At 35.3% G+C, this 12,393-nt stretch overlaps 1 protein-coding gene across 1 annotated transcript in view; it reads right to left on the bottom strand.

Annotated features, from left to right (window-relative positions):
- Positions 1-12,393, bottom strand: part of LOC111148331 (cardiomyopathy associated 5) — a 99,332-nt gene that overhangs the window by 65,352 nt on the left and 21,587 nt on the right.

Here is a 12,393-nt window from a genome sequence, read left to right as displayed (position 1 = left end):
TGTTATCTCTAGTTTATTTCATTAGCTTCCTAATGTTTACCTCCCACCCTCCCTTATCCTTAACCTACCTTACTCCTCTTTCCAGACCTACTTAACTAAAATTTTCCATTATCCCATTCCTTGCTTAAAAAATATCAGTAAATCCCTCATACCTATAGAAAAAAGTTCAAAATACTTAACTTTCTGATCCCTAGTTGACCTTATTTCCAAGTACCCACTTTTACTCTATTCCTACCTTGGACATGTCTGTTTTAACTATGTAATTCATTTCCCAGTAAATACATCATGTGGACTCTGGATCAGAGCCATATGGACATATGGAGAAAATATAGAGACATCCCAAAAACAACCTACAGGCTGCACATTTCCCCATCTGTAAGCCAGGGATCATAACAGTACCTAGCTCTCCACATTGCTATGAGGATTAAATTAGTTAATACACATGAAGTGCTCAGGAAAAGTGTCTGGCATGTAGTTAGTGTTCATTAAACACTATCTGTAATCGAGCTTCCACACATCATTGGATCAGAGACCAATGGAGCCTGGGCATAGCCATTTTCAACTGCTATAGGTGGACTGCTCTCATTTGCCCTCAAGAGACTGCTGGCTTTAGCTGCCATTTCAACTGCCATTGAGCCCCTGTCTCAGACACTGCAGTACTCTTCTCTGAAATTTTCTTACACCTCTTCCTCCTGGGAGTTCACGCTGTTCCTCCATTTACGATTCTCACTCCCATCTCACTCCACCTTTTCTGTATATCTAAATTTTATCTCTTCTTCAAGGCTTAGTTTAAAAACCTCCAGTGTTACTATTCCTGATCAATTTGGTAATCATGTTTGCCATTATCTCATAAGCATTAAGTTGAAGATTAAAACTCCAAGGGCTGTAACCTTCTAAGAATATGGGTACAATTTACAATAAACACAAACCACCGACTGGTGTATATTTTTCTACAACAATAAAAACAAAAACAAAGAACTTCCTACCCTAAAAGCCCATGAAGCACAAGTGTTAAATTAAGTATGGATTTTTATAAGTATTAATATGTAAGTACATATATATTAATTATTAACTTTTTGAAAACATACACAGAATTTAGGTCCCTTACTAACAATTTTTAATCATCAATCACTGCTTATGTCAGTGGTTCTTAACTCTGGACATATTTTAGAATCACCAGTAGGAAACTTTTTAAAAATACTGATGCTATCCCTTACCCCTCCCCACAGAGACTCTGATTTAACTATACTAGGGTAGGGTCTCAGTTTTGCTGTGTTTTTATGTTTTAAAAGCTTCCAAGTGACTCCAGTCTAAAGCAGAGTTGAAAATCACCAGCCTAAACAATCTTAACTATGAAATTTAAGTAGTATATGCCTTTCTTGCTTACTTCAAACACTTCCTAGTTAGCCTAGGCTAAGCACCAAGACCATAAATCCTTATAGTTACATTCTACTCCCCTTTCTTAAACCCCAGAGTTTCCCCAACAGTCTCCGGCAAAGAGTTATGAGCCACTGAGATCCTGACTTAACTCTCACCACAGCCAGGGAGAGACTAGGGCAGCCAGAACCCCTGCCCATCTGGTCTTGAACAGCAAGCAGCCTCATCCATTTACCCCAGGGAACTATAAGTAATGTCACTTCCTATACATGCCATGAGTGCAAAGGGCTGGCAAGCAGTAGGAAGAACTAGTTCTTCTACTTCCTTGGCAACTCTGCTCTCGCTTATTTGCTTTGGTATTAAACCACTGAACTTAATTAGAAATTAATACTCTATCTTGGTTCTGGATTGAATCTTATTTTACAATGTTTTTTCAAGCTATTTACATACTTAATTAAAGTTATTCCTCAGAATTTTCAATTCTTTCTACTCCTTCTCCCTTTTGTTTATTCAAGAGAAGCAGGATGAAATTAAAAATTAAGGGGGCGCCTGGGTGGCTCAGCGGGTTAAGCCGCTGCCTTCGGCTCAGGTCATGATCCCGGGGTCCTGGGATCGAGTCCCACATCGGGCTCTCTGCTCTGCAGGGAGCCTGCTTCCCTTCCTCTCTCTCTGCCTGCCTCTCTGCCTACTTGTGATCTCTGTCAAATAAATAAATAAAATTTAAAAAAAAAAAAAAAAGAAATTAAAAATTAAGGTTGTGACATGCATCTGGGAAGTCAGCATTTTGAATGCCCATGATTGTAGTAGTATTATAAAAGCAATTATAAATTCAATTTAGAGTTAATTATTGATTGTAAATTTAATGTACCCAACCAGAGAAGTTTTCATTACTAGCTAGAATGAGTTCAAGAGTACTTAGCAGAATACTCAAATGATGATCATAGGAAGACAGAGTGCTACTGAGGTAGATTCATTCAATTGTTTTTTTATTCATTCACTCATTCATTTCTTCATTTAATGAACTTTTATTGGGCTTAAATACCAGGAACACAATATAAAGACACAGAACCTTCTCTCAAGAAATTAAAAATCTAATAAGGAGACAGAACTAAACACTTTAACACAGTATGGTTAGTATTATTCTAGAAGACAAGCAAGATACAGTGACAATGTAAAGAAGAGCGGACTTCACAGAGGAAAGATACTTGAGTTGGATTTTGAAGAATAAATAAGAGTTTGCCAAATGGATGAGGCGTGGAGGTGGTGTGAGAATGGAGAGGTTATTCCAGGAAAATGTCACAGAATATGCAAAATGTACATATGAATAAATCAGCCTGGCTCACTGAAAAACCCAAAGTATTTTGGGATGTCTGGATTTTCAGAGAGAAGCAAAGGAATAGAAGAATGACAGAGCCAACAGGAATCAGAGAATGACTATATTAGCATGTGTAAAACCACAGCCCAAGTATTCACATTACACTCAGTCTAAAAAAAATAATTTCCCTTAATAGAAGAGAAATGGTCTGCACAGAGTTCAGAAATATATTTCTTATTCAGAAACACAAGTGTTCTCATCTATATGAAGATGTATACATCAGCTTCTCATAATTAATGGATATTGGCTATGAACATCATGTCATTCATTCTCCTCTGATTCTCACAAAGCAAACTTCTCATTATTACTTGGCTTCCCATGTAGAAGACAGACACATCTTGATGACCTGAGTATGTAGCTCACTTTCTGGCCCCTTTCAGAGTTGAGCAAGGAAAAGGTTTAGCAGGTCTGAGTTAGATCAGGAAAAAATAGATTGATACCAAAGCTGAGTGCCAAAGACTCTGCCTTCTTTTGATGATAACCTTTGTCTGATTAAGGCAGTTTCCTTCTATTCCTATTTGCTGAGAAAGTTTTTAAAATAATAAATGAATGTTAAATTTTATTAAGCATTTTTAATACAACTATGGTGATGGCCATATCTTTTATTCTGTTAATATCAATTACAGTGATTGATTTCCAGATATCAAACCAACCTTGAATTCCTGAAAAAACTGCAAGTGGTTTTGATGTGTTAAACTTTTTATATAATGTTGGAATTTGTTTACTAATACTTCATTTAGGAATTTTGCTCCTGTGTTCATGAAAAATTGGCCTGTAATTTCTTTTCTTATGATATGCTTATCAGGTTTCATCACTGCGACCTCAAAAATTAAATTGGGAAATGTTCTCTTTCCCTATTCTCTGGAATAATTTATGGAAGATGGTATTATTTCTCCCTTAAGCATTTGGTAGATTTTATTGTTGAAGTCATTAGGACCTGGAGTCTTTGGGGTAACATTGTTAATTAGTAATTTAATTTATTTAATAGTTATGTGTCTATCTGAAATTTCTGTTTATTTTTGTGTGCAATTTGGTATGTTGTATTTTGTAAAAATTTTCCTATTTAACCTAAATATTAAAAAGTCATTAGATTGAGGCACCTGTGTAGCTCAGTCAGTTAAGTGTCTTACTTTTCATTTTGGTTCAGGTCACAATCTCAGGGTTATGAGATCAAGCCCCACATTAGCTTCTGGTGTGGAGCCTGCTTAAGATTCCTTTTGTCCCTCTCCCTATACCCCTTGCCTCTCACTCTCCCTCTAAAAAAAAAAAAAAAAAAAGTAACTGGATTACGATTATTCATAATATCCTTTCAGGATCTTTTAAATTTTTGTAAGACCTAAAATGCTATCTATTTTTTTCATTATTGACCTCAGTTATTTGTATCTTGTCTTAAAATAACAGCCAGAGGTTATCATTTGGTAATCTTTTCAAATAAAGTTTGGCCTTATTGATGTTTCCTATCTCATAAATGTCCGCTTTTTATTATTTCCTGTCTCCGGTTTTCTTTGACTTTTACTTATAATTACTTTTCTACCTTCTTGAGGTAGATTCTTACATCATTAATTTCTACTTTCCTCTTTTCTAATGTATTAATTTAAAAAATTAATTTCAGAAAAAAATTTGATGTATCACATAAAAGTTTGTAAATATAGTATTTTCATTATTATCCACCTCAAAATATTTTTGAATTTCCACTGTAATTTCTTATCTGACCCAGAGATTATATAAAAATGTCTTTCTCAACTTCAAAACACAAGGTAATTTCCTAGTTATTTTTTTGTTAGTGCTTTCTAGTTTAATATGGTGACCAAAGAATTATTTATATTGTTATACTTCAAAATTTCTTGAGATTTGTTTTATGGCTATTGGCCAAATTTTGGGGAGCTGTTTGTTTTTAATATTTATGTGTTCTTGTAAAACACATGTGTCCTGCAGTCTTTTAGCAGAATTCTATATATGCTAACTAAGTTTGACTTATTAGTTATCTTATTCAAATTTTTGTTTATCTTTACTAAAATGTTTTGTCTGCTTTTTTCTGTCAGCAACTGAGAAAGACCTGTTCAAATATCTATTATAAGTATGAATTTGTATCTCTTTGTAGTCTGTTAATACCTGATTTACATATTTTGAAGCCATGTGATTAGGTACAAGCAAATTTAGAATAGTTATATATTTTTGATTTTATTAATTTTTAATCATAATGAAAAGTCCCTTCTATCTGCAAATAATGATTTTGGCCTATATATGCTTTGATACTAATAAAGTCATACTTTGATATTAGTTAAACTATACCAATTTGGTTTTAATGTTCCTTTTTCTCTTCTTTCTTGCCTTATTTCTGATTGACTATTTGTTATTATTCCATTTTCCCTATCAGGTTGGCAATTACATTTTACTATTTTTTTTAATGATTATGCTAGAGATTACAATATGGATCCTTGACCCATTAATGTCTAATACAAATTGGTATTTTTAATTTTTCCAAGACAACACAAAGACCCTAAACCACCTTAATTTCAATTTATATGCTACTGTAATTATATTTTAATTCTATAAATATTTTTAAATCCCATGGATATAAATTTATTACTATTTTAAACTGTTGGTATTCATTTAGATTTACCTAGATACTGAATCTTTTTATTGTGTTTCATTCCTTCCTGCATTTCCAACATTCCATCTGGTATCACTTTCCTCCTCCCTGAAGGATTCCATTTAGTATATTCTTTAGGGTGAATCTGGTGGTGATAAAATCTCTCTACTCTTTCTTTTTTAAAGTTTTTTACACTTCTATTCTTGAAGAATATTTTTTTCAGGGTATAAAATTCTAGATTGGATGATATTTTCTTTCAGCTTTAAAAATATCATTCCACTATCTTCTTTCATTGTTTCATTGATAAATCAACCCTTAGTGTAATGTTGCTTTTCTGAAGATATTCTGGATTATTTCTCCCCACCACCACCCAGCTATTTTCAGAATCTTGTCGTCTTTAGTTTTCAGAAGTTTTACTATCATGTGCTTAGGAATCTTATCCTGCTTGGAGCTTGTATGGCTTCTTAAATCTGTACATTGATGTCTTTCATCATCTTTGAAAAATTCTCCATATTATGTTCAAATCTTGCTTTTGTCCCTTGTCCCTCTTCTCTTTTTCTGAGATTCCAGTTTTTCATAAATTAAAATTTTTCATTGTGTCTTATCTATGCTTTATTTTCATGTTTCTTTCAATCTGTCATTCAGTCCATTTATTCTGTCTTCAGGTGTGTCTAAACTACTACTACAACCATCACATGTGTCATTGTTATTGTATTTTTCAGTACTAGTATTTCCATTCTTTTAATTGTTTCCAGTCCTCTGACAAAGTTCTCAGTCTTGTCTTTTATTTTCATGTCCCCCTCTCCCTATAAATAAGTTCAGCATTACATAAGCATCACCCTCCTCCAGGAACCCTACTCTTTCTATAGCAATCCAAATAGGCCCTGAATAAGTAAGACTCTTTGTGGGATAAGAGTTTGAAGAATTCATGTGCTCTGCTACTTCTCCATTTCTAAATTTCCCCCAATAAACCCTAATTTGTATTTTCACTGTGTGACATACATACCCCTTTGTATAGTGAGGAGGAGATATGATAACTCCTGAATGGTGTTTTGGTATCCTTGCTGATAATATTTTTATATCTCACTGTTAAGTTGACATATTTTCTAAATTTATTTTTGTGTGTGTGCATTGTATTAGGATAAATCAGTTCTCAGGAGATAATTTTATTAAATGTGCTGGAAGAATTTAACTTTTTTAGTTCCAAAATGAATGATAAGGTCCTGGGATATGACTATATCAAAAAATTCTTGTGTTTGCAATTTAGCAGTGATCAGCCTCCTTAGATACACCCTGTCTCTTTCCATTTCACTTTAGCTGAAACACAGACTAGTTACTTACTGAAAATTAAATTATTGGTCATGAATGGAAAGAGCCTTATGGCTTTATAATATTTTTCATTTTATGAGGGAGAAAACCAAAGAAAGGAAATACATACATATCCAAAGTGAAATTTTTTTAAAGAGGAAAATGGCTAGCCATCAAAGTAGAGCTACCAAAATAATGATTTCCCTTATCCCAGAATCATCTTTGTTTTAATTGATACTCTCATTTTTACTTAAGGGGAAAAGAACTATATATCTAAAGAAATGAAACAGGTCCTCAAACTTTGTATCTGAAGGCTACTATAATTACTATTTTTTGTTTCTATCGCTCAAGATTAATACTCTTGGAATGAACAGTCCCTTCTTCTGACCAACAGTTAAAGTGACATTCCTTATGGGAATATCATTATGAGCAATACCTTAGATTTTCATGATGACTTATTCCACTCTCAAGCAATCACAGTGCACTAAAATTGTATCAAATGAAAAAAGGTAATGGATAGAATTTTTTTCCTACTATATCTAATTAAAGTGCATTAAGTTTCAACTGTTGTAAGACAATAATAGAGCAAATCTGATCTCGCATATATTGCAAACTTTGAAAAACATGTTTTTAAACTATAAAATATCAAACAAGCTTGTAATCTTATAATACAAATTGTTAGTATTTTATGTGTGCCTTAAAAAAAGAATAAAAAATTCTTAAAAACATAATCACTAATTATACGATGAACATTTTCACCAAAAATTAATTGAAGACCCATATCCTAAGCAGAAAATTAATGATATGCATTGCTCAACAAAAGTAATATAAAATAGCTTAGGTTAAGAGGAGCTTATAAGCTATTAGGCAGTTAAGGGGAAAAAAATACATGAGTCCATGAATGAAAAAATTATTATAGAGGTTTATCATATCCTAATATAAAGTCCTTGTTTTGTAAGTATACTAAAGACCACTCAAATTTATTGTGGATGAAAAGAATAAGTATCTTATTTTCACAATGACCAAACATTTCATAAGTGTGGGGTTAGGGCCCTTCTTGAAACCCATTTATCTTTCTACCTTTATCTTCTATTCTTCTTCATGAACCCTGTGTTCCCACCACACATCAGCCTTATGCCTCATGGCTTTGCTTACATCCTTCTTCTTACTTGGAATGAATCATCTCTGTACATGCTAACTTTATACTTTTCAGAAACCAGCTTAGATATCAACTTCTCTATGTTCCTGTCAATGATTCTCTAAGCCAAAAGTCATTTTCCTCCTCTGAACTTCTGGAATATTCGTGTAATTTTCTGTGGCATTTACTTTTCTACATTAGAGTTATTTTTACATATATCTTAGCTGCTCTACAAGGCTATAAACTACTTATGAGCTATACACTACCTATGAGGAATCATGTCTTTTCGATTTTATGAGCATTCCTCTTGTGAAGTTTTTCCAAAACATTCACCTTTGTTTTCAGAAAAACAGCTCTTCTACTTTTGCATTCAGTTCATCAGCTTCAGTAATATTTAATTAAATCATGTAATAACAATAGCAAGTACAACTCAGGGTCATGAGTTCAAGCCCCTTACTGGGCTCCACAGTGGGCATAGAGCCTACTTATAAATGAGTGAATAGAGTAGAATAGAATAAAATAAAATAAGTAAGTAAATAAGTAAGTTCTGGAATAGTCACAACTGATCTTAGTAAAAATGTTACTCAAAGGGGATGGGGTAACTGGATGATGGGTATTAAGGAGGGCACATGTTGTGATGAGCAAGGGGTATTATATGCAACTAATGAATCATTGAACACCACATCAAAAATTAATGATGTACTATACATTGGCTAACTGAACCTAATAATTTAAAAAATGATGAGTTTATTAGAGAGTGGATTGCTACAAGGTATGGTTAGCTTACCTTGGGCATCAGACTGTTTTAAGGAGAAAATGGGGATCTTTGGTTACTCTAGCCCATTAGGTTTAGTGGAAAGTAGTTAAAAGAGTTTATATTACTTTTTTGTATATTACTAATTTCCATTTATACCCATAGAATTTCTGTTTCAGATGAATTTCAAAACTATACAATTTCTTTAATCATTATTGACTTTTACTGATTTCACATTGAAGCCCAAAATCCAGATTCACTCATTCAACAAGTATTTACCAAACTCCAATTATGTAGGAGGCACTGTGTTAGGCACAACTTTTTTTTTACAGCAAGATAAGCATTTGTCACAAATTTTCTAAAAGATCTTTATAGTTCACTTCAAATTAACCAATTTGGTCTCAGCTATAGATTTATGGTAGAACAATAAATTAATTTTTCCTCATTTTATTCTTCTGAAATCTAAGAATGTATTTGGCTTGCTCCTGGAGGCAGCTCCACAGTAAAGCAAATTAAGTGCTTTGCCTAAGCCCTCATCTCTATAAGAGTGTTGCCAGACACAATCAACATTCTCCCAACCCAGTTTGAGAACACTAGGTTGTGTGGGAACATTTTTCTGCTCATCTATACAAGGGAGAATGAATAAATTGTGCAATATAAAGATTCACATCTTTTCAGATTTTTTTAAAGGAGAACGCCTGGGTGGTTCAGTCATTAAGCCTCTGCCTTCAGCTCAGTCATGATCTCAGGGTCCTGGGATTGAGCCCCGCATCGGGCTCTCTGCTCGGTGGGGAGCCTGCTTCCCCCTCTCTCTCTCTCTGCCTGCCTTTCTGTCTACTTATGATCTCTGTCAAATAAATAAATAAAATCTTTTTTAAAAAACAACAAAAAAGGAGGTTTTTTTTAAATCTGTAAAATCTCATAAAATACATGAAAATAATTTCTTTAAATTATTAACTGAGACACGAATTGCTCATTCTAGGTATTTCTTTCCATGTGAAAGGATACCTATTAGTATAACTCTCCTTCCTGGCTTAGCTTCCCTCTATGACTGTTTCCTATTTTTACTCTGTTCCTTGTACTGTTCAGTATATAGAACAGGCCGTCCTATGGAGAGTAGGTCCTCAGAATTCATGACTGGATATATAAGTCTGTTTATTTCTGGGACTTGGTATTAGAAAACACATTGTAATCCTATACCTAAGCCACATTCCTTGATATCATCAGCTTATTGATAATAAAGTTGACATTTTGACCTCTATGTGCCATTACTTTGATTTATTTATCAGGTGTCTCTGAATTTAGGGAGGGGGAAGAGGGTGTTATGTAATAATCTACTTGTCAGAGCCCAATATACACAAATGACCACAAGTACAGCAGTTGGCAAAGCCTAAAGGACATCACTTGACAGCAAGAACAGATATGATAGCTAACCTACGTGCTTGTGAGCATCCACCATAAACTGATAAGTGGACTAATCAGACTAAGAGAAATCTGCCAGTCAGCATTCAGCAATGTCCTATTCACATGTGGGTTTCTTTTACAAGCACACAGACTTGAGCACAGCTTTATTTGCACTGGTTTTCACAACTCCAGAAATAAAATGGTTGACATGACACATTATAAGCAACATAGACCAATATTAAAAATGCATTACCCATGGTCAGTGATAAATAATATTATATCCTTGGCAAAAATGTTCATGAGCTGGAAAGAATACGCATTGACAGTCTGAGTCAGATTGTACAAAAAAGATAAAAGTTGGTATTCTTCAATGGCTTAGGCTACTTTAGCCTCGGGCCATGCCAACTCAGGCTGGTCCTTCAGTGATCTCCTGACAGGAGAAAAGAAGCCTGGATCCTAGCGCTTTCTCTGACACTCACCTGGTGTCTGATCTCTTGCATGTAAACAAAGTAAAGTGCCTGCTCGCATGTTGCTTAAATTCTAGTAGAGGGGAAGACAGAGAAAAAACAAAGCAAACATACAAATGTTTGGTAGCAACAAGTTCTATGAATAAAATAAAACAGAAAAATGGGATTGAGGGCCATGGTTTGAGTTGCGGTGCTATATTGCACAGGGGGTCAAGGAAAACCTCTCAGTTAAAGAGACATTTAAGCAGAGATCTGAAAGAGTGAGGGACTAAGCATGCAAATACCAGCAGAAAGAGCAGAGCAAACAATACTACTAACATCGCTCGGATGAGACTGCTTGCAAACACACACAGCGAAGATGGAAGTGTGATGAAGCGGGGCAAGGGAGAGCGAAAAACAAGAGGTGAGGCCAGAAGGGTAACTGGGAGCTGGTTCACCTGGGCATGAAAGCCATGGGAAGTATTTGGATTTCACTCTGAATGGGACAGTAAGCCCCTGGACTGTCAGCCCTGCCATCTTCTAATAACTCAGAAATAGGCAGCTAGGCAGACTAAGCTTGCTGGCCCAGCTACCACCCTGCCCGACCCCAACCAGGAATTTGAATTTTTTTTTTTTTAAAGATTTAACTTATTTATTTGACAGACAGAGATACAAGTAGGCAGAAAGGCAGGCAGAGAGAGAAGAGGAAGGCTCTCTGCTCCACAGAGCCCAATGCAGGGCTCGATCCCAGGACCCTGGGATCATGACCTGAGCCGAAGGCAGAGGCCTTCACCCACTGAGCCACCTAGGCGCCCCCAGGAATTTGAATCTTAAGAAGCGTCATTGGATGGCTGAAAATCCACAGCCCCCAGGACAGATAATCAGACTTTCTTGTTCTCTGGACCCCACCTAGCACTCCACTAGTTCTTGCCCAGTTCCTCAGTCTACCATTTTGTTCTGTGAGCTTTTCAAAGTTCTAATAGATTCCATTTTCTATTTTGTATATAGAGAGTTGTTTCTTTGCTCGCTATCAGAGATGGCTAGCTTATCACCAAGCTTGTTTCTCTTCTTTGTGAGCTTACAAATAGTCTATGCTTCCCGGCCTCCTTTAAGTATGGCCCGATGGCAGCCAAGTGACAGAGTTCTAGCCAATGGAAAGTGAACACTAGTAACATATGCCATTCCTAGGTCAGGATCATTAAAATCTCCCTCTCTACTTTTTGTGACCCTCTCTACTTTTTCCCATGCACAGTTTGAAGGACAGCAACATTAAATGCCATGTAATGAAAAAGGCAAAGCCACAAAAGGTAAGATGCTTCAGTCCCTGAGTCACTACTTGGAGGAGAGCTGCCCAGCCAGAAAAACCTGCATGGGACTTTTACAGAAGCTCAAGAGAAACTTTTATTACGATAATTCACTGAGATTTGGTTTGTTACAGGAGCTAGTGTTAACTTTTTTTTTTTAATTATTAACATATAATGTATTATTTGCCCAGGGTTACAGGTCTGTGAATCATCAGTCTTATACAATCACAACACTCAACATAACACATACCCTCCCCAGTGTCCATAACCCAACCACCCTATCCCTCCCACCCTCACCCACCCCCCAGCAGCCCTCAGTTTGTTTCCTAAAATTAAGAGTCTCTTACGGTTTGTCTCCCTCTTGATCCCATCTTGTTTCATTTGTTCCCTCTGTTCCCCCCCATGAACCCTGCCCTGCCTCTCAAATTCCTCATATCAGAGAAATCATATATTAATTGTCTTTCTCTGATTGACTTATATCGCTCAGCATAATACCCTCTAGTTCCATCCATGTCATTGCAAATGGCAAGATTTCGTTTCTCTTAATGGAGCAGCTAGTGTTATCTAATACAAACCTAACTACGTGTCTCAGTCATCCTGAAACATCTCACTCCAACATTAAACATCTGTACTACTTGGCATAGAAAACACTTCATATATATATATATATATATATATATATATATATATATAT

Source organism: Enhydra lutris, unplaced genomic scaffold, assembly GCF_002288905.1.
Source record: "Enhydra lutris kenyoni isolate GAN:26980312 unplaced genomic scaffold, ASM228890v2 scaffoldscaffold19, whole genome shotgun sequence".
In the NCBI taxonomy this organism is placed as follows: Eukaryota; Metazoa; Chordata; class Mammalia; order Carnivora; family Mustelidae; genus Enhydra; species Enhydra lutris.
Note: the sequence above shows the minus strand (reverse complement) of the source record. Positions and strands in the feature narration are given on the sequence as shown.